Here is a 21,311-nt window from a genome sequence, read left to right on the forward strand (position 1 = left end):
AGTTTTGGACGATAATTGTGCTAATAGCGTGCTCCCCGAATGCACCCAATATCTCGCTTCGCGGGGCAGAGCGACACTTTTTTCTGCCAGATTCGGTCGTTTCGTGCAAAAACGCGTCGATTAAGCCCAAGTTGAACGAAATCGGTGAGGAAGCCACTATTCTTCAGATTTACCCCCGCTACAAAACTGCTCACAGAACTCGCAACTCGCAACTCGCCCGTGATGCCCGTTGATGGCTATACCAGACTGTTAGAAACGGGCAATAAAAAGCGTGAAGAGATTGTGTAGGTGTAGACATCTGTGAGCATAGTGGATTTATAAGTGGCGATTCGGTGGAATGCTCATAGATGGCATCGGTGTTACAGTTCCCTAGTTATCTTTAGCGTTAAGTGTTGAGCGAGCGCTGCGACGACCACGTTGCGCCCCAGCGCCGGAAAAAGGCACGGACCGACGATACTGCGCAAGCGTGAACGTGTCGGGATGGACGTGAAGCCCGCCGGGAAGGTATTCGTCTTCCGGCAGGATTCCGTCGTGAGCCGTCGTGCGGATCGGACGTGCGGCGGGAGAGTATTTTTTTTTAGTACGGTACTTGGCAGAAGGAGAAATGTAATGGAATGCGGAGGAACGAATCTAGTGTGGAATCCGTGACTGAATCATATAGACGTAAAGATACTCCGAATCACCGGAGTACTGCGATCCAAAGTGGAGTAGGAAATCTAAAAAGAAAGGAAAAAAGTACGGAACTTGGCGGAAGGAGAAACGTGATGGAATGCGGAGGATCGAATAAAGTTACTCCGAATTAGCCATAAAGATAAGCCACTTTGCACATTAAAGGATGGTGAGTCCTCTCACGGGGCTTGATAGATCTTTAAAGAATTGTTTAAATATATCCTTATTCCGTATACACTCAGGTTTTCATGAGTTACAATTATTATTTTTACATTCGAAATGCTGCTATTCTTATTTTAGTTTAAAGGATTTATTGAATTCGATTATATATTTGATTTTTGTGGTACCAATATGTGTGTTAAGATTAGGATTAAGGATTTAATATAATATTAAACTTTGGAATTGTGGCGTACATACACGTGGCACGCGGTTGCCACGGACGTTCACGCTGTCGTATATTTGCGCGTGTAAGAAGATCACGCGTTACGAGAGTGAGTAGTATTTTCCCTTGCCTATTATTTTCTGTCTACTGCCATGGATGGTCCTTGGACGAGAACATGATAAGTTATTTTGACTTTTATAAAGATGATTTCGTTAGATATAACGTTTGTACAACTTACCCTAGTTGATTATTTTCTCGATATATCACTTTTTATTGGATAGATTATTATTTATTTCGCTTATTCAGTTATTAGTTCTTCGGATTTACATTTAAATTGTACGATTTATTCAGCAGGCCTGTCTAACCTGCGGCCCGCGAGCCACTCGTGGCTCTTTCCCCCGCCACGGAGCTCGAGCTCGACTCCCCCCACTCTTCCAGTTGGTTTCCCGACTCTTCCCATATTTGACACGTATTCCTAGTCCTAGCGGATATAGCATCTAGCATCTTAGCTTGCTTATGAGCTTACTGTTCCCTCGTTACGACGTGTATGCACAGTACAACTTAAAGGCTTAAACCATATTATTAAAACTGAATAATATTTCAATAAGTTATTTATTGATCGGCCTGACTGGCAATAATTGATTAATGTTAAACGACGTTTTGATCTCTAATTTGGGTCTCCTTATCAAATTACATTTAATGCTGGAACAAAATAAATTGCCGGTAACAAATATAAAATGGAAACAATAATACAAATTACATATTCAACTTACATCTTACATGGATCATTATGCGTCAAAAGTTATAAATTACTAGTCATCGTTAAAACTTTTGTAACGGGGCGATAGAACAAAGGAATGTAAAACTTAGCACTCGGTCGTCAGTAACTGTGTATGTAAACTTTACATTCTATGTAATTTTATTTATTTTGTGATTATTCATGACATGACACATTTATCAGTCGTTCGTCGGGCGTTATACGTGACGGTCATACCGCACTACAAGTTTACATTCCTTTGTTCTATCGCCCCGTTACACAAGTTTTAACGATGACAAGTAATTTATAACTTTTGACGCATAATGATCCATGTAAGTTGAATATGTAATTTGCATTATTGTTTCCATTTTATATTTGTTACCGGCAATTTATGTTGTTCCAGCATTAAATGTAACTTGGACCCAAATTAGAGGTTGAAACATCGTTCAACATTAATCAATTATTACCAGGCCGATCAATAGATAACTTGGTATTATTTCACCAATTTCACCAACATATGGCGAAAGATCATTTTTGAATAATATTTATATTCCTACTATTATTATATACTTTTATAACTATAAACTCTACTAACGATGTCGAAAAGACAACGCAAAGATACGTCCAATCGTCAATTTCAACAGAGCTGGGAAATTGATTATTTTTTTTTCTTAAATGCGGAAAATAAACCACAGTGTTTACTATGTAACACTGTAATTTCCTCTATGAAATCTTTTAATATTTCTCGCCATTATAGCACAAGTCATGAAAAAGATTACGGGCATTATCATGGAGACATTAGAAAACATATTTTGAAAAGTCTCAAAATGCAACAACATTTGCCAGAAAATGTTGAAAAGAATCTACTTTCAAATAAAACCTTGCAACAACAATGTCTTGCAGCGTCTTATGCCATTTCTTTAGAAATTGCACGAGCGAAAAAGTGCTTTTCAGATGGAGAGTTTATTAAAAAGTGTGCAATTAAAATGGCTAGAGCTTTCGATAATACATGTGCAATACAATTATTCGAACAAGTACCATTATCGCGCCAAACTGTTACTCTTAGAATTAAAGAAATTGATATGGACATTAAACAAAAGTTAAAAAATTTATTGCAATCTTGTCGATATTTTTCACTATGCCTTGACGAAAGCACTGACATTTCAGACATTAGTCAATTATGTATATTTGTGAGATGTATCCAAAACGACTTTTCTATTAATGAAGAGTTGTTGTCATTGGCTTCATTACACGATACAACGAAAGGTATTGATATTTTTAACGCTGTCTGGGAACATGTAAATGAATTTTGTAACGGTTTCGAAAAATGTACTGCTATTGTAACTGATTGAGCAAAGGCAATGGTAGGAACTGAAAATGGATTTTGTGGCCAATTAAGAAAGCATAATATTTTTTGTCGAATGATACACTGCATCATTCATCAAGAAGCCTTATGTGAGAAAATTATAAAGATGGCTTCAACAATAAAATTAGTAACGAAGATAACAAATTTAATTAGAGGCGGTAATAAATCATTATCTCATCGCAAATTTCAGGCATTTTTGCAAGAAGTAAATGCTGCATATGGAGATCTACCATTGCATTGCGAAGTTCGCTGGTTGAGTGCTGGTAAATGTTTGAATCGGTTTTTCGCTCTTAGGAAAGAAATACCAATATTAAAAAAAAATGAAGTTAAGAGCGATGTCGCTGATTTGGAAAAATTATTTCACGATTCAAAATTTTTGAGTGAGCTTGCTTTTTTGGTTGACATTACACAACATTTGAATGAACTTAATTTAAAATTACAAACTCAGAAGCAAACTATCTCAAATTTAATGCATCATATTAATGGATTTCGGAATCGTTTAACTGTATTTAAAATAGAACTAATGAAAGACGAATTAGTTCATTTTCTTTGTTGTGAAGAATTAAAAAAAGATTTTCCTTCTATAAGTTTCATCCATTTTTCCTATTTTATAGATAACATTAGTAATGAATTTAATTCTCGTTTTACCGATTTTGACGATTTAAAAACTGATATTATTCTTTTTAACAACCCAATGACAGTTGCAATCGATCAACAAAAAGTTGAATATCGAATGGAGTTATGCGATCTACAGGCCGATCCTTTTCTGATGGGACGATCAGAAAGTGGATTAGAATTTTTCAAGCTTTTATCGGAAACCACTTATCCTAAATTAAGAGATTTTGGCCTTAAAATCTGCTCCATGTTCGGTTCAACTTACCGTTGTGAGAGTGCGTTTTCAGTAATGAAGCAAATAAAAAGTAAAAGTCGTGCTTCGATGACTGATGCTGCATTGTCACATACAATGCGGATTGCAACATCTGAAATCTGTGTTGACATTTCAACATTTGTTGATCGAGCAGTACATCCACAAATTTCGCATTAGACAAAGTATATCATGTCAACATACAAAATGGCATTGTAAATTATTGTAATTATTATATACTATATTATATATTATTTATTATTATATTATACGTCAGAGTGATAAGCTCGTTTTAACGGTTTAACACACCGGTAATTGCTCCGTAAGTAAGAAAATTATATTTAACACTGATAAATCGCGGTTTTAACACGTTATGACTCCGCTTTTGGTTTTGTAAGGACAATCGATCTTTCCTTTCTACCTTGTCTTCCAACCTGGGAGTTTAACGTCTGCGAGATTATTGAACGACTGCGTTTAAGATGCGATTGACATGGAGCACGTGCATACCGGCATATATTTACAGTCTACCGAACTTCTGTATGATTTCTATTTTACACTTTTTGTTTTATTTGTTGACTGCGCTTGACTAAAGGTCAATCCAGACAAACTTGCATAGCGCATAAACATAAGCATAAAAGAATTGATTGGTCCATACGCATGTGCATAAGGAAATAGACCAATCCGTTTCGTTATGCGCATGGTTATGCACCTATGCAAGTTTGTGTGGATATAGCTTTACAGAGTTTATTGTGGAATTTATTTTTAACTTACACTTTTTGTTTTACTCGTTGACTGCACCTATTTGGCTCATAGTTTTTATTTTCTATTTACACTTTTGGTTCACGCGTTACCTGCTCCGATTTGATTCATTTTTATGTATTATCGTCGTGAATTTAGACTGCGCCTGATTGACTTATGTAGATCAACTTCGTCGAATTTTATGTATTATCTTCGGGAACATCATGTATTTTCTTTACGCTGAAGATGACACAAAAAAGTGTCGAAACGTCCGTTTTTATTATAATATATTTATTGTTACGATAATTTGATTGCGCATTAATTACCGCGTTTGGTTCTTATTGCCTCCTTATTTCCTTTACTTATTGATTTATTCAGGAAAGCCTACTTTTATTTAATTTATATTATATATTATATTCTGAAAAAGTCGCATATATATACCGAGATATCACCATCAATACCATACTCAGTTATATTGCTTTATGCGTAAATAAGAATATGACACGCACTTGTGCTCTGTATGCGTATTCTTAGTTACGCATAAAGCCATCGAATATAGCTATTCTACTTCTACTCATGCTGCGAGAAACCGCTGCCCCACTACTGATACTACTGGATGGTGGGGGAAGTCTGAAGTGGTAAGAGTGGGAGCAGTGGCTCCTTCGCTTCGAGCAGTTAGATAGGCCTGATTTATTGGATTAGAACTTATCTTTGTGATTCGATGTCCTGTTTCTCTATTTAGAGTAAGATTAAAGATTTGGCAATATTAAATGTTTAATTCTATGAGTTATATATTTATTTTTGTATTTAAATTGAATGATTCACGCTTTCGTACATATATATGCGTGTGAAAAGATCACGCGTGACGAGAGTGAATAGTACTTATGAGTGATATATTTAGAAGTAAGATTAAAGATTTGGCAATATTAAATGTTTAATTCTATGAGTTGTATACTTATCTTTGCATTTAAATTGAAGGATTCACGCTTTCGTACATATATGTGCGTGTGAAAAGATCACGCGTGACGAGAGTGAATAGTACTTATGAGTGATATATTTATATTTTTTTCACTTAATTACGTGTGCTGATGTTCAGTTTCTTTATTTAAGATTAGGATTAAGGATTTAGTATAATATTAAACTTTCAGTCATTTATATAGACACCCCTAATTGTGGCGTACATACACGTGGCACGCGGTTGCCACGGGCGTTCACGCTCTCGCATATTTGCGCGTGTAAGAAGACCACGCTTAACGAGAGTGAGTAGTATTTTCCATTGCCTATTCTGTGATTTGATATGTTCATCTATTTAGAAGTAAGATTAAAGATTTGGCAATATTAAATGTTTAATTATTAAATATTGATATTTAGCCACTTACATCCCTAAATGTATGGTAGCGTTAAACACGCGTGTCGAGAGTGAGTGGTATTTTTCTCTTGCCTAATCCCTGGACGAGAGTCTGACGATTTGTTTTGATTCTTACATTTAATTTCGGCAAATATAACGTTTATACAGCTCAGTTAGTTATTTTCCCTTAATTTATATGAATAATATTACAAAATTATTTTTAGATAACATAGATATATTATCTCAGTTAATTATTTACTCGACTTATGTATCTTGTTGGTTTAATATTAGATTACTCATTTTGTTTATTCAGTAATTAATTTGTTTATGTTAACTCGATAAGAACTTGGTAACAATGCCGAGGAACACTAAGGCCGGTATTCATAGTCTTCAAGATCGTCTTAAGTAATGTCTTAAGACGCTAATACGGCTCTGTGATTGGTTCATGACATTTTAAGATTGAACTTAAGACGGTCTTAAATAACTATGAATACCGGCCTAAGAAGAAAAATTTTTCTTTTGAAAATAAGTCGCCTAACTCTAAAGAGGGAAAAAGACAAAGATGTGATAAGGACCCGGAGGAACTCCTTTTGGATCCCTCCTCTTCTACATTGAATAGAACTTTGTCTTTTATTTCGCCAAATCGTAACAAGACACCAATAAGAATAACTTGGACATGGATACTTCTCCTCTGAATAAAACTGTGAGACCCTCTGAAGGGGGTTCTATAGAAATTCCAAAAAGAACACAATTTATCGCGGCACAGAAGGCCAATAGATATAATAATCACAGTATAGCCCCTTTCGTAGTACATGTGGAATCATTGGCGTCGGGTGATTCTGAGGTATACAATATAGGTAATTTACACCCACAACGAGCATAGGGAAATCATTATGTAAAAACTTTAATAATATTAAAGTTATTAGGAAGTTGGGAAAGAACGTGGTATGTATTGAATTCAACAGTTTTACTGAAGCAAATGGATTAGTTGAGTCAAGGGGTATATTGCCTCCCTTTTGGGTAGCATACATCCCTAACTATAAGATATTCAGATCCGGAACCATTAGAGGCATTGATCCTTCATTCTCTGAGAGCGAATTATTAGAAAACTTGACGCTCTTGGATGAAGATATCAGTATACATTCAATTGAGAGGTTGAAATTCCGTGATAAGAAAGACGGTAATGAGCTCAAGGATTCTTTTTCAGTTAAAATTACATTTATGTCTAGTTTATTACCGGAATCAGTCCTTTTTTATAAGGTGAAGTGCAAAGTCAACCCCTTCGTAAACAGAGTTCGAAGGTGTATTAAATGCTCTAAATGGGGCCATTCAGCTGCTTTTTGCAGAGGTGAACTGACCTGTGGGTATTGTGGAGGAAGCCATACATCAGAATCATGTGACAGATCGAACGTAGTAGTAAATTGTATAAATTGTAAGGGCGATCATTATTCCTCTGATGTGTCGTGCCCTGTATTTTTGAAACACAAACTTGTTAATACTGTTATGGCATTTGCCAATGTTTCACAATTTAGAGCCAGGAATTTGATTACCTCGAAAAGGATTACTTCCTGTAATCAGGCGGAGAGACTGTTGAGATCTGCTGCCTTTCGCGGTTGGAGTTTTGGATCCTTTGTGGGTGGGACGGAGGCTGAACAACGTTCTGAACGGCTTCCGTCTCGATTTTTTCGAGTGGGTATTCCCCCTTCGAGGAGAGATAGGAAATCTACACATAGTAGTCTTTCCGATACGGATTCATCCCGTAATGAAACATTGAAGGCATCCAATGAGAATCAATTAGAAATTACAACAGAGACTCGGAGCACTGGTGGTATAGATGTTGCTATTACTTTTCCCCGCCCGGATATTATAATAGAAGATTTAAAGAAAATATACGTTTCGAATTCAAATGAGAGAGATAGAAACCTAGCCCTTGTAGAATATATGAGAGTTCTTTTCAGTAACAAATCCGCGATTATTAATAATAATAATAACTGATGGCCCCTTGGTTAATTAGACTTGCCGATTGATCTATTTCTTTTGATTATATTAATTATATCACGTTCTCTAACTCTCTTAAAGTTTTGCAATGGAATATTAGAAGTGCTTCTAACAAACAACCGGAGCTTTCGAGCCTCATTAGAGAATACGACATCGTTTGTTTACAAGAAACGTGGCTTCAAAATCGGAGTTATTTTCAGTTTAAAGATTTTTTCACATTTAGAAATGATAGAGAGCACATGGGAGGAGGTACAGCGATTATATGAAGAAGGAACTGGATCCGATTTTCATCGATGTAGAATTCCCGGATTTCTTGGGTCTTGAATACTCAGTAATTTCTATAAAATGCGACAGATTATGTCAAAATCGAGTTGTAATTATCTCCTAATATAAACCACCTAACACTCATATAAATGAGGCTGGATGGACGGATTTCTTCCGCTCGATAGAGTCGTCTTGGAGCTCTAAGGGTGTTATTATCTGTGGTGATTTCAATACGCAACATTTATCTTGGGGTTCTTCACATCCGAATCGAGATGGAAGAGCCTTTTGGCAGAGGTGTTGGTTCATACAAGATTTTCTTATTTGAATGACGGTAATCCTACTAGAGTCTCTGATAACATGAATCATATTAGTGTTCCCGACCTTACTTTTAGTCTCGAATGATATTAATTCAAGATATTCTTGGAACACTCTGGACGATCCAATGGGTATAGTGATCATTTTCCTATTTACTCAATTCCATTTTGGTTATTGTGTAGATAATGGAGTTTTTCTTGGTAATAAGATCTCGTTTAAGGACGCGCTTTCATATAATATAAAGATGTATGAAGAAATAGATGCTCAATTCTTAAATGATATTGATATAGGCACGGGAAAGTATTACATGGAAAAATTCTCAGATATTAAGTTAAAATCTTTGTTAAAGTATAGAGGTAATCGTACGGATATTTGTAGGCTGTTTCGTTTAATTACGGGATATTCGTATGTTGGAACCACAAAATTTAAATTTGGTTGGATTGATTCCCCCGGTTGCTCTTGTGGGGAGGAATTGCAGGATGTGGCGGTCTCCCGACCGCATAATCGAAACGGTACGCGCGCCGCGCGCGCGCCAACCGATCACGCGCCGAGCGCGTGGGCCAGACTACGGCCCGCGAAGCTAGACGAGAGTACCGCCGACAGGTGGCAGACTTTCTCGCGTTTCATTTTCCGTCAGGGAAGAATAAAAGGCCACACGGCGACGGCCTAGGCAGCTATCGACTGCTCGCAGGCTCACCGCCAAGACCAGGAGAAGTCTTTTGATAACCGATCTCGCCGTCACCTTGCCGCCGCCGAAGCTACGGCCACCACCGAGACGAGCTGCGCCACTCCGCATGCCGACACCGAGACACCCTCAACGGCCCCTGGACTACCGTCCTGGCCACACGGGGAAACTCGTCCCGCTCCAGCTCTCACCGGTACGACTGACTCGTCCTCCACGCACACTCAACGTGGGACGTAAGAGTCCGGCGCTACACTTCTCCTCAACTATCATGGACGGTGCCTCCACTTCTGTCGCCTCTGCCGCCATCACCTACCAAGCAGCTCACCACGGCAGACACGACGCCTCGAATATACGGCCCAGTTCACCACGGACATACGACATGTGTCAGGAGAAGACAATGTCGTAGCCGACGCCTTATCGAGGGTAGATGCTGTACACCAGGCCATCGACTACGAAGCACTGGCCAGACCACAGCACAAGAAGAACCCAAACGGCCCTTTTCAGGGCCGCCTCCACGGCCCTTCTCAGGGCCTTCTTCAACACACTGACACACCTACATCTGTATTATAGGACATAGAATAAACAACCTATTTATTACATACATCTGTCTCTCAGATCACTCGACGATCCCTCTCACGCTACGACATATCCTCTGCGAAGGGCACGCGACGCCCCAGCGTAAGTGGCATAGCAGCCCACACAGGATATTAACCACGTATTTTGGGCGTGTCCTTTTTATAATGATGAAAGAGCTATCTTGATTGATGGCCTTTTGAAGAATCAATTAATAGCACTTTTTTCAATAGAATATTTGATTGGTAATTTGAATGTCAAAATAGCTAGATTGATTATTACTTTTATAAATGGTTTGAATCTTGGTTTATGATCTATTGAGTCGCAGAGAGCTCTCTCCTAAGATTGTGGCATGGCTTACCGGGAGAGTACTGCGAAGCAGTAATTATTGAATTTCTAAGAGGGCGCCTCGGACCCAAACAGAGGCTCCTCTAGTGTATAAATCGCCGTGGTACTACGACTCAAACTGGAGTCGGAAATCCAACGGGTCAAAGAAGAAAAAGAAGAAATCTTCCGGCTAGCGAGGCGTACAGTCGCGTTCATTTACATCAGCGTCGTATATTCGTTTAATTGCTACGCGATTGAAATCCGCCAGACTATTGAGTCTGAGACAGATCACGAGGACGTCTTCGTAATATCAGAGGAGGCATTGCAGCCCTGCTCAGAGGCGATTGAAAGTACCTCGCTAGATACGACTGAAGGAAGGACGAACTTAGCCATTGCGACGAGGCCTCGGTAAAACGGAAAGAAGCGGCCATCTTAGCCCTTTGCACAGGCCCTCACGGTTTTGGTCAATGACCATCCTATCCAGAGATAACAACGGCGGATGCTTTCAGGTAACATATCGAACTCGTGTAACTCAGAGATCACTTACGAGATTGATCGGCAACTCTCAAGCGGATTATGATGAACGCAAGGTCATCATAAAATGCGATCGTCTGAGTACAGAGTTCGAGAAAGCACGGGGCGATGGATAGCATCCTCGCATAACTTACGGGGCGACGGATTACATCCTCGCAGAAAGGCTATATTGCTGCCTAAATATTCCGGAATTAATTATCGGTCTGAGCTCAGTCGAACTTAAAGTCATTTTGAATGGTTGCAACCCGCGAATAAAGTCATTGGTTCTCGATGTGTAGTAATTTAACTTACGTTATCGATGCACGCGTGATTCGGATATTCACGCATGGTCGATATTATCTTAACAAATATTGCGATTCAACCCGTGGCTATTTGCCAGCTATTAACGTTTACGAAACACCGTATTACATACGAAAAGTTAATTATCATTTAATTGAGTTCGCTCTTCATTTATCGAATTATGTATACTACTCACTTAAAATACTTATATAACTGGATTGACTGCGGAAGTTACTGTATCAATTAATAGAAAGAAAGTGCATTATATTGAAGTTATAGAATCTCACACAATATTTAAATAAGCCTAAACATTCTCTCGAATGCTTTACTTTGCATATGTTCATTTGCTTACTCGTTAAGTGAGATATATGTATACATCTAAGAATTATTATCGACAAATTACTAGTTGACACAGTACTTCAATTTATTTATGCTTTGTATATTCTTGCTATATTTATGTAATGTGTTTTGAATAATATGTTTAACTTGTATGATCCTTTCTTCAAACAGATTCAAGGATTGAAATCACTTGATTGTTTTTCTCTGATAGAGATACAAATAACGGAAATCTGAGTTCTTACAATCATTTATGATGAGAGATTAACTTCTTGTAGTGACACATGAGAAAGGATTATGCATTGATAATTCAACATTATCTTATTTTGTATTTATGCTATGTGTTCTCTGCATAACATTTATTACGATATATTCATTGATTATAACATAACTGCCATGGAATTACACAATCTCTTTACCGACATAACAACAAGAAAAGTATCGTTCCCTTTTCTATAATTCTTGAGCTCAGGCTCCTGCGCGAGCTTGTACGTTTCAAACACAGACAGACACCATTGAGTTGTCACGAATCATGATGGTAGTAGATGGCTGTGCTTATCATATATTTCGGTCCTAGGGGAAATTACTCGGATAACCATTATCGTAAACAACCAATATAAGCCTTGTGTCCACGGTACTAGAAATCGCTCCGAGATCTCAGACCGAGAAAAAGTTACTAGAACTCGAATCGTGGATCGTGGACATAAGCAACTTGGATACAAATCTCAAATAAAAATATCGGACAAAAAAATAGCTTTGTGTCCACGGTACTAGAAATCGGTTCGAGATCTCGTTCCAAGAAAAAGTTATTAGAACTTGGATCGTGGACACAAGCAACTTGGATATAAATCTCAAATAAAAATATCAGACAAAAAATGTTTTCTGTAGCTAGACCCTATAGATTTGCAGTACTGGCAGTGAATATCGGAACATAACCTTTATTGTCGCCAAAACGTCATTAGTACATGCTTGATCACATTTGATAAAACGGAACTAATTTTGTCAAAAAATACGATTACAAAAAGAAATATTCAAAGATAAGAAGAATAAATATTCAAGAAAAAAAGAAATTTGTTTTGGTAAGAAAATTATTAAATATAAACGAATATTAAGTAATATAAATAATTATTAGAATAAATTAATAATGAGATAGATTTTTATAAGTAGTTTATTGCATTATACTTAATAAGCCTAAACATATTTCTAAATACATAATGATTCCGACACTATTTTTATCTTAAAGTATTTTAAAAAATCTGAAAACATTCATGAAACATTTGTCTATTTTAATTCATGTCATTTTAGTTGGATAAAAATAGTGTATTTAATTATAATTTAATATTTTATGTAGCATTTCATTTAACAACATTTCAAATGTCTAACGGTTTTTTTATTACATGCAAATATAAGGATTTATATTATATTTATTGTATATGTTAGGTTGTGACCGGACGTCACTCTCCGGGTACGTAGATCACACGAAAATGTGAGATTTCAGCCAGATTTGCCTATCAAACGGTCGCCACTCGGTTTGACCCATATGTACCGAGAAGGTGAGTATCGAAATTATGACACGATATTGCAACGATATCACATTAATTCTCTCTTATTTTCAGGTTCTCGACGCAGGATGTCTCGACGCCCCGACGCTGCCTCCCCACTGCTGGATCATCGATGGACAACGTGGGACCACCCTCGGAGTAACCGGTAAGTAGAAAATGGATACGTTTAATTAATCGGTTAATTTCTGTTTCAGGGATTCCACCCGAATGTATTTCAACTGCCGCTGACTATCCCAGATCCTCGCCTTATCGCATACTGGGACGCCGCCGTTGCAAATCTTCTCGCCCCGGATGGATCTCAACTGCCGCTGACTGTCCCAGATCCTCGCCTTATCGCATACTGGAACGGCGCTGGATTTCGATGGATCGATGCTGTAGGACAAGGTAAGTAGCAGGTAAGTAATTCGAAATTAACTTGACACTGCGTATATTAACAAACGATTGATTTATTTCAGATCGTCGTTGTGGTTTACAATTTCACGCTGACACATTTCGTCGAACGTTGTTACAAATGGTAACTGAGTACCTCTCGCAATAGTTATACGAGCTATGTTTAACGCGCAAGTACGCGGGAGTGCTGGGTTATTATTTATCGCTGCGCTAAACGACGCGCTAAGTCCGAATTGTAAGCGAATCTTAAGAGCGTGTTACCACGACCGCGATATCCGAGCTTCTTCTTCTTCTTATTACAATGGCCGTCGAGCTCTGCTCAAATAAAGGCCAGGGCGAACCAATAGTCGTATGAGCCGCAAGCGGCGTATATAAAAAAGGATTGTAGGCCTCAAAAGGCGTCGATACACGGTATTATGATAATGATAAACACAATGCAGACAGTAACAGTCGCAATACTTCAAAAAATTTTCCTTTCGGACAAAACACGTCCGAACCGGTCGGCACGCGACGCCCGACTTCTGCGATATCCGAGCGACTGCCTCGAGTTACCGAGCGCTCTCGGCTATCCCACCTCGGGATCTTTACTCCTACCACCGGGTTGTTATTCACATCCTGGTACTTTTCCGTGCCAGATGTTACCGCTTTCACTTTTCTTTTGACGGTTTTTGCCTGTTTTCGCCGTCGGTGACGCCTGCGGTTCTCAATCTATGCCTTATAACTAATTGCACGCATAGGCATGGGTCCCGCTGGACTCCGCTCCCCCGGTTCCCGGGTTCGGGTATTTCACGATTGAGTGGTCTCGCTGACCCTCCGGATCTATTTCGGCGCCTCCTCTAATGACTCTCCGCCCGCCATTTTTCCCCGGGCTACCTCGGTTCCCGATGTCCGGGGGTCATTATTTGCCCCCGCTAAACTCGCATCCGTTATCGATATCGCGTCGCGAGTCATTCGGTTGTTCTTCGGGTCGCCCTTGAGGTGTGTTTGGCGGCTCGGTCGTCCGCTGTGACCTCCGTGCCCTTCGGCGCGGGGGTCATCGTTATGACCCCGCGATCTCCGCGCCCGTCGGTGGTATCGCGTCGCGGCACGGTGGGTCGTTATTCGTGTCACCCCTGAGACGACCTCCGCGTATGAGTCGTCGGCTAGGACCTCCGTGCCCCCCGATGCGGGGGTCATCTTCATGACCCCGCGATCTCCGCGCCCGCTGGTGCTGTCGATTCGCGGTCCGGTGGGTCGTCATCCGGGACACCCCTGAGACGATCTCCGCGGTTCGGTTATCGGCTGCGACCTCCGTGCCCTTCGGCGCGGGGGTCACCCCCGTGACGCCGCGATCTTCGCGCCCGCTGGCGCTATCGCGTCGGAATTCATTTGGTTGACCTTTGGGTCACCCCTTAGACGATTTACGCTGCTCGGCCCCCGGCTGTGACCGCCGTGCCCCTCTGCGCGGGGTTCATTCGCGTGACCCCGCTATTTCCGCGTTGGTTGTTATCGGCGCTTCGCGTATCGGGTGGTTGACCTCCGGGTCACCCCTGAGACGTATTCCGGGGTTCGGCCCCCGGCTATTACCGTTATACTCCCGTTCGCGGAGGTCAATCTCGTGACCCCGCTATCTCACGTGCCTTTTGCGCTATCTTGACCGCGCTTGTCCCGATCTGCTCTGCTTGGCTCTCCTTCCAAGGCCCGCTCGTTGGCTCGCTCGGTCGATCATCTGCTGCTCGCCTGCCAGGGTCAATCGTGCCCCGGTCACCTATATATCGGGTTTTAGGTTAACGCTAACCATATGGGCTTTTCGGACTCGCTTATCCGGTAATTCTATTTGAGAAATGTCGATGTCCGCTGCTCCCCTGGTCGCTGTTGGCCCTCGGGTTTGCTCGGTTGCTCAGCTATGCGAACGGTTGCAAGGTTAGGTTGTAACCGAACGATACGTAATCGGGTTACGGGGTACGCGATTTTGTCCTATAAGTCATCGGTCGCCACTCGGTTTAACCTTGAACTACTGAGAAGGTAGGTATTCGTAATGCAAACGACACTAAAGTTGAACAATTTGTTTAAACAATTTTATTTTTAGATCCCGCCACGGGTGCCTCGTCAGGATACCTGTGCTCAAGATACCGCTAGGTATGGCCTTGGTCGGCCAGCCAGGGACACCGGTTACCGCGACAACCGCTTAATCAGGTATATACACGTTAATATTTCTTTAACCCTTTCTCCTTTTGGATTCCCGCCACGGGTGTCTCCTCTGTGTTGCTCTGCCTCGAGCCTCTGCTATCTATCATCCACCTGCCTCGTGGAACCAAGATGACACGACAACCGCTTGATCGGGTAAGTCCCAGCATTATAAGGTAAGTCAACGTAACTAATTCTCTTTTATTTTCAGGTTTCGTCTACGGGTACTTCATCTTCGTCGCCGATGTCATGGATCAACGCTGCTCACCGCCGCCCAGGATCACCGCGTTCACAAGATGTCGCGACAAAGGTAAGTATGAGAATTGTCGTGATAACTGTAATTAATGCCGTTTCTTTTCAGGTTTCCGCCACGGGTACCTCATCTATGACTTCCTCCGATGCAGAACCGATGATGACCTTCGACCCCAGTCACCGCTAACACACAAGATGGACGACAGCCGCTTGTTCGGGTAAGTTGAGGGTAAGTAAACGTTATCTTCGTATATATTTTCACAAATAATTATTTCATTTATTGTTAACTATCGTTTCACAATGGTGGTGGTTCACAATTACTGATGCCGCGCAAGCTGGCGGTCGCACGTCTCGCAAAGTGCGAATTTCTGTTTTCGGTACGCGGAAAACCGTACGCCTTTCGTATCGGCGTCATGTAACGCTATGTGCGGGCGTTCCCGTTTGTTTCGGACACTGTGGTAGGCTTATAATCGTAATCCGGTACGTATTCGCGATAGTTACTGCGACACGCCGAGATATACGCGCGAGAAGGTTGCTACCTGTACGAGCGCCCACGAAAGACTGCCTCGAGGAATATTCCTCTCTCGGGCTCCCTACCTCCAAAGTTTTACCTCCACCATGGGGTCTCGGCCGCTTTCTCCTCGCGGTAATTTTCCACGCTATAGATACAATAGGTGTTTACGAGTTCTGGCTCGCCAGGTGCGCGCCAGATGTTCCCGATAGAAATTTCCGCTGCCAGTACACTATTTGCGATACGCTTAATCGGCTCCCGGGTAGTGGTTTTTCAGCACCTTGAAATTTTGACTTTTGAGGGCGCCGACCCGTGCGCACGTCCTTTCCCACGTCCCTAATGCCAATTCCGGGTCGACTTCTCGGAGACGACGTCTAGGTCGCTTTTGCCATGTCCGCCGATGGCGGCGACCTTGGTGCTTGTTCCCACGGTCCCTACCGACGATATTCCGGACTTAGTTCTCGTAACCGATGTCTAGGTCTATCGGTTTCCACGACCGTCGTGGTAACCCACTGTCCGGATGATCGGATCTTGACCGCGACTCGTTCCTCGAGTGTACCAGGTATCACTGAGGACGCACCTTCGGCCTTTTCGAGCCGACGTCCGGTTCACGAATTCGCGGATTGTCGTCCGAACTACATGTCCGGGTGCTCGGATTTCGCCCGCGATCGGTTCCCGGGGTCTACCTGGTCTGCCCCAGTACGCACCTTCGGCCTTTTCCCGAGACGACGTCCGGTTCACGACTTCGCGGGTTGTCGTCCGGACTACATGTCCGGGTGCTCGGATTTCGCCCGCGATCGGTTCCCAGGGTCTACCTGGTCTCCCCCAGTACGCACCTTCGGCCTTTTCCAGAGGATGACGTCCGTTCGCGGGTTGTCGCGCGAACTCCATGTCCGGGTGTTCGGATCGCGGCGCTTTCGCGGATGCCCCCTTTTTGGGGACCTCGTGAGTCGGCACAATGATTATTATCCGCGCGGCCCGCGTAGTTCGGGCACTTGGTGTCCGCGTTTTGAAGATTGTGTGTGACTCGACTGTTAAGCTAATGTGTGCGTTACCGCGATCCACGCACATACTCAAAAACAAAATAAAATTCTACTCCCAGTCGGGCCGGGCATCGTCATGCCGAAAAGAAAACCAAATGATGTGGATCGGGAGGAAAGGACTTAACTTCTACGCTGCTCGGCGACCGCTGTCGCATAACTTAATACTACTTGCGCCGGACGGATAAATTTGATCAATGTGACTCTACGGTCAAAGAAACGAGAACAACAAAATACATTTGTAATTGAATGATAAAACAAAAAAAAAAGAAAAGGGGTTTCGGTTCCCTCTGCAACTCCGTCCTCGGAGCGCTCGCGCAACTTAATTTCTAGCGGGGATGTCCCCTCGTCCCCGGAGGTTTCCTCCCCTGAAGATGGGCTCAGGAACTCGCCAGAGGGCTCGTCCTGCTCGTCCCGCGCCGCTGTATGCAGCACGGTCTTACATACAGGTCTGGAAACTTCAGTGGTGGGGGTAGGTCGCTTAATGAAGTTGTTTTTAAGTTCTCTAATAGCCACTAGAGTCGTTGTGATCGATGTTCACGTTGTGGCGAGGGACGCCGGAGGCCGGGAGGGATATCTGTCATATGAAATTTGGCGGAGTGGTTTTGTGTCAACTTCGTAGTCTCGACAATATGGGTTCGAATCTCCGTGCCCTTAAGTTTTTTTTTAATCCTTTCACAAAGCAATGTGATAAATAATAATGCTTTAAATAATTTAAGACTATAAATTAATGAATTATGTAGATATATAAAATAAATACGAGTTTTTATTCTGAAAATTAAGAACAAATAGAAATATCTTTTTATATGTTTATTTTTATCATTTTTCTTTTATTTTTGTGGATTTAGCTAATTATTATCGGCCACTGAGCTTTTTTGAGATATAATTAATTAATAAAGATTAAATATGTCTATATATATTTTTTAACAATATTCAAACTGTTTTTGAAATCGATTTGATATAAAAATATGTTTTAATTGTTATTAATTATTTGATAAATAACTGTAGAATATAGTAAAGAGTGATTTTCTCCAAATTTTTAGGGAATCACGTTCTTGTGACAACAAAACGATTTAGTAAGTATTTGCGACAAGACGCGGTTTCCCTTAATTATTATTAATTTTTTATTAACAATTTATTCTCTAGCGATCGACAGCAAAGAGCGATTCTCTTCAAATTTTTAGGGAATTACGTTCTTGTAATAACAAAATAATTTAGCAAGTATTTGCGACAAGACGCGGTTTCTCTTAATTGTTATTAATTTTTTATTAACAATTTATTCTCCAGCGGTCTTTAACAAAGAGCGATTCTCACCAAATAATTTAAAGACCGCTACAGAATAAATTGTTAATAAAAAATTAATAACAATTAAGGGAAACCGCGTCTTGTCGCAAATGCTTGTTCAATTATTTTGTTATTACAAGAACGTGATTCCCTAAAAATTTGGAGAAAATCGCTTTTTGCTATCGATTGCTGCAGAATAAATTATTAATAAAAAATTAATAATAATTAAAGGAAACCGCGTCTTGTCGCAAATACTTGCTAAAAATTGTTTTGTTATCACAAGAACGTGATCCCCTAAAAATTTGGAGAAAATCGCTCTTTGCTATTCTACAGTTATTTATCGAATAATCAATAACAATTAATTAAAACATTATTATATCAAATTAATGAAAAAATTGTTTGAATATTGTTAAAAAAATATATATAGATATATTTAATCTTTATTAATTAATTATATCTCAAAAAAGCCCAGTGGCCGATAATAATTAGCCTACGATACGTTCGTAGCCGAGGAACCCACATGACATTTCAACGTCTCCTTCCCGCGAGACGTTTCGCTGTTAGCGCCCGCTGCTAGCTTTAGCTATACGAGTTTTCGGGTTACGTTCATCTGCGGACTTCGATGACAGCGACGAGTAGTGGCTATGCTAGAAACTAAATGCATCTTCGATAAGCGACCATGCCCCCACCACTAGAATTAGCGGTAGTCTCCAGACCTGTATGTATGTAAGACCGTGGTATGCAGCACCACCGGCAACGTCTGCGTCGGTTGATCGACACGGCGCGTGCGGTTGCAAGGTTAGATTTGGACGTTGTAGATGTATATGTTCAGGTTGAGAGTTAAATGCAGATTAAATTAGATTTTAAAAACAGTATATTTTAATCTAGCATATGCATACATTATTTTTCAAGAAAATAATATAAAATATAAAATAGATAATATAATATATAAAATAGCATAAGATAAAATAATATAAAAAAATTTGCAGAAAACTATACTTTGGATAATGGAAAATTATATAGATAAGGAGAAAGTAAAAATTTTATTGATGTTGTACCAACAACATCCTTGTTTATATGTCACGAAATCTGTTGAATATCATAATTGTATGAAACGAGATAAAGATTTACAAACAATTTGTAATCAATATCAAGAACTAACAGGACAACCATTAACAACTAAAATTGCAAAAAAAAAATTAATTTAAGATTGCAATATTTTTAGATCAATTAAATAAAATAAAACAGTCCAAGTCAAGTGGCGCATTAGTTGATGATATATATAAACCAACTTGGTGGTTGTTTGAAGACATGAGTTTCCTGAATCCTCACATTGCTCAAAAAAAAAGGAGAATCTTCTATAACAGTGAGTAAATATAATTTAATATAATTTTACAAAAATATACTAAATAGGTATAAAAATTATGACAATTTATAGGTTTTGAACTCTCAGTCAGAATTATTACAATGTAATTTAAATGAGAATGAGACTGAAGATTTACAACTTCTCGATATTCATAATGTTTTAAAAACAACAGATAATAACGCAGGTATTAAAACTAATTTGTATAATTTAATATAATTGTTTATTTAATATATTTAATATGTTACTTATTTTATTTTGCAGAAAACACCTGTCCAAATATTCAATCACAGCCAACAACTAGTAATTCGAGTTCACCAAGCAGTGCTACATGAATATCTAAAAAAAAAAAAGAAAACTTGCAGTTTCAAATGAAATTTGTACAAGTGAAGCAAATAATTTTTGGTCAATAGCTTCCAAATCGATTCAGTCCATATCAGAAAATGAAAGAGCAGAAGATGGTATAAAACACTGGATTTTGTATGTAGAAAGTGAATTGCGTAAAATTTCAGACCCAAAGAAACTGAAACGAATACAGAGAAAAATGATGAACTTAATTGATGATGATTAATATATAGTTTATTAACTTTAGCATAACAGCCAGAAAGTGGCTGATGATGATTAATAGAGAGATAGAATAAACGATTTTGTGCCGGTATGTTTAATATACATTTATGTAGCTCAGATTTTTTATTAGATTGTAGTCGGTAAATTTCGTTCATTAACTTTTAATTACGAATTTTATTTTTGTTCCGGTAAATTTCGTTCATTAACTTTTAATTTAAAATTTTATTTTTGTTCCGGTAAATATATTTCGTTCATTAACTTTTAAAATTTAAAGTTTTATTTTTGTTTCTGCTGATAAAAGAAATTGATTTACTTAATATTGAACTGTGAATTTTTCATTATATATTTTTATAATATTATGCATCATTAGTGCAAAAGTATAATTTTTCATTAAAAGATATTATATTTTTTTTATTTAGTTGATAAACTTTGAGCTTTAATTAAGAATTTTATTTTTAATTTTATTTTTGTTTCTGCTGATAAAAGAAATTGATTTACCTGATATTGAGCTGTGAATTTTTTATTATATATTTTTATAATATTATGCATCATTAGTGCAAAAGTATAATTATTTCATTAAGAGATATTATATGTTCTTTAGTTGATAATTTTTTAGCTTTAATTAAGAATATAATTTTTTTCTCAGTTTTTAAATCTTACCTTTGCGACGGTAATAATATGTTTTTTGTAATCAGATCAACTGAAAAGAATGCGTTGGTAGCTGTGTAAGTAAAGCCCGG

General features: G+C 39.4%; 1 long non-coding RNA gene across 2 annotated transcripts; it reads left to right on the plus strand.

Annotated features, from left to right (window-relative positions):
* Positions 1–19,090: 19,090 nt before the first annotated feature.
* On the plus strand, positions 19,091–20,755 carry LOC112461464. 2 transcript variants are annotated; one of them, XR_003041561.1, is made up of 4 exons: positions 19,091–19,439; positions 19,867–20,007; positions 20,080–20,191; positions 20,269–20,755. It is a non-coding gene; the product is annotated as an uncharacterized LOC112461464 (long non-coding RNA). The 2 variants fall into 2 exon arrangements; XR_003041560.1 differs by lacking the exon at positions 19,091–19,439 and having other exon boundaries at positions 19,679–20,007.
* The last annotated feature ends 556 nt before the right edge of the window (positions 20,756–21,311 follow it).

The sequence above is a fragment of the Temnothorax curvispinosus genome, unplaced genomic scaffold (assembly GCF_003070985.1).
Source record: "Temnothorax curvispinosus isolate PA1 unplaced genomic scaffold, ASM307098v1 QBEX01011432.1, whole genome shotgun sequence".
NCBI classification, from domain to species: Eukaryota; Metazoa; Arthropoda; class Insecta; order Hymenoptera; family Formicidae; genus Temnothorax; species Temnothorax curvispinosus.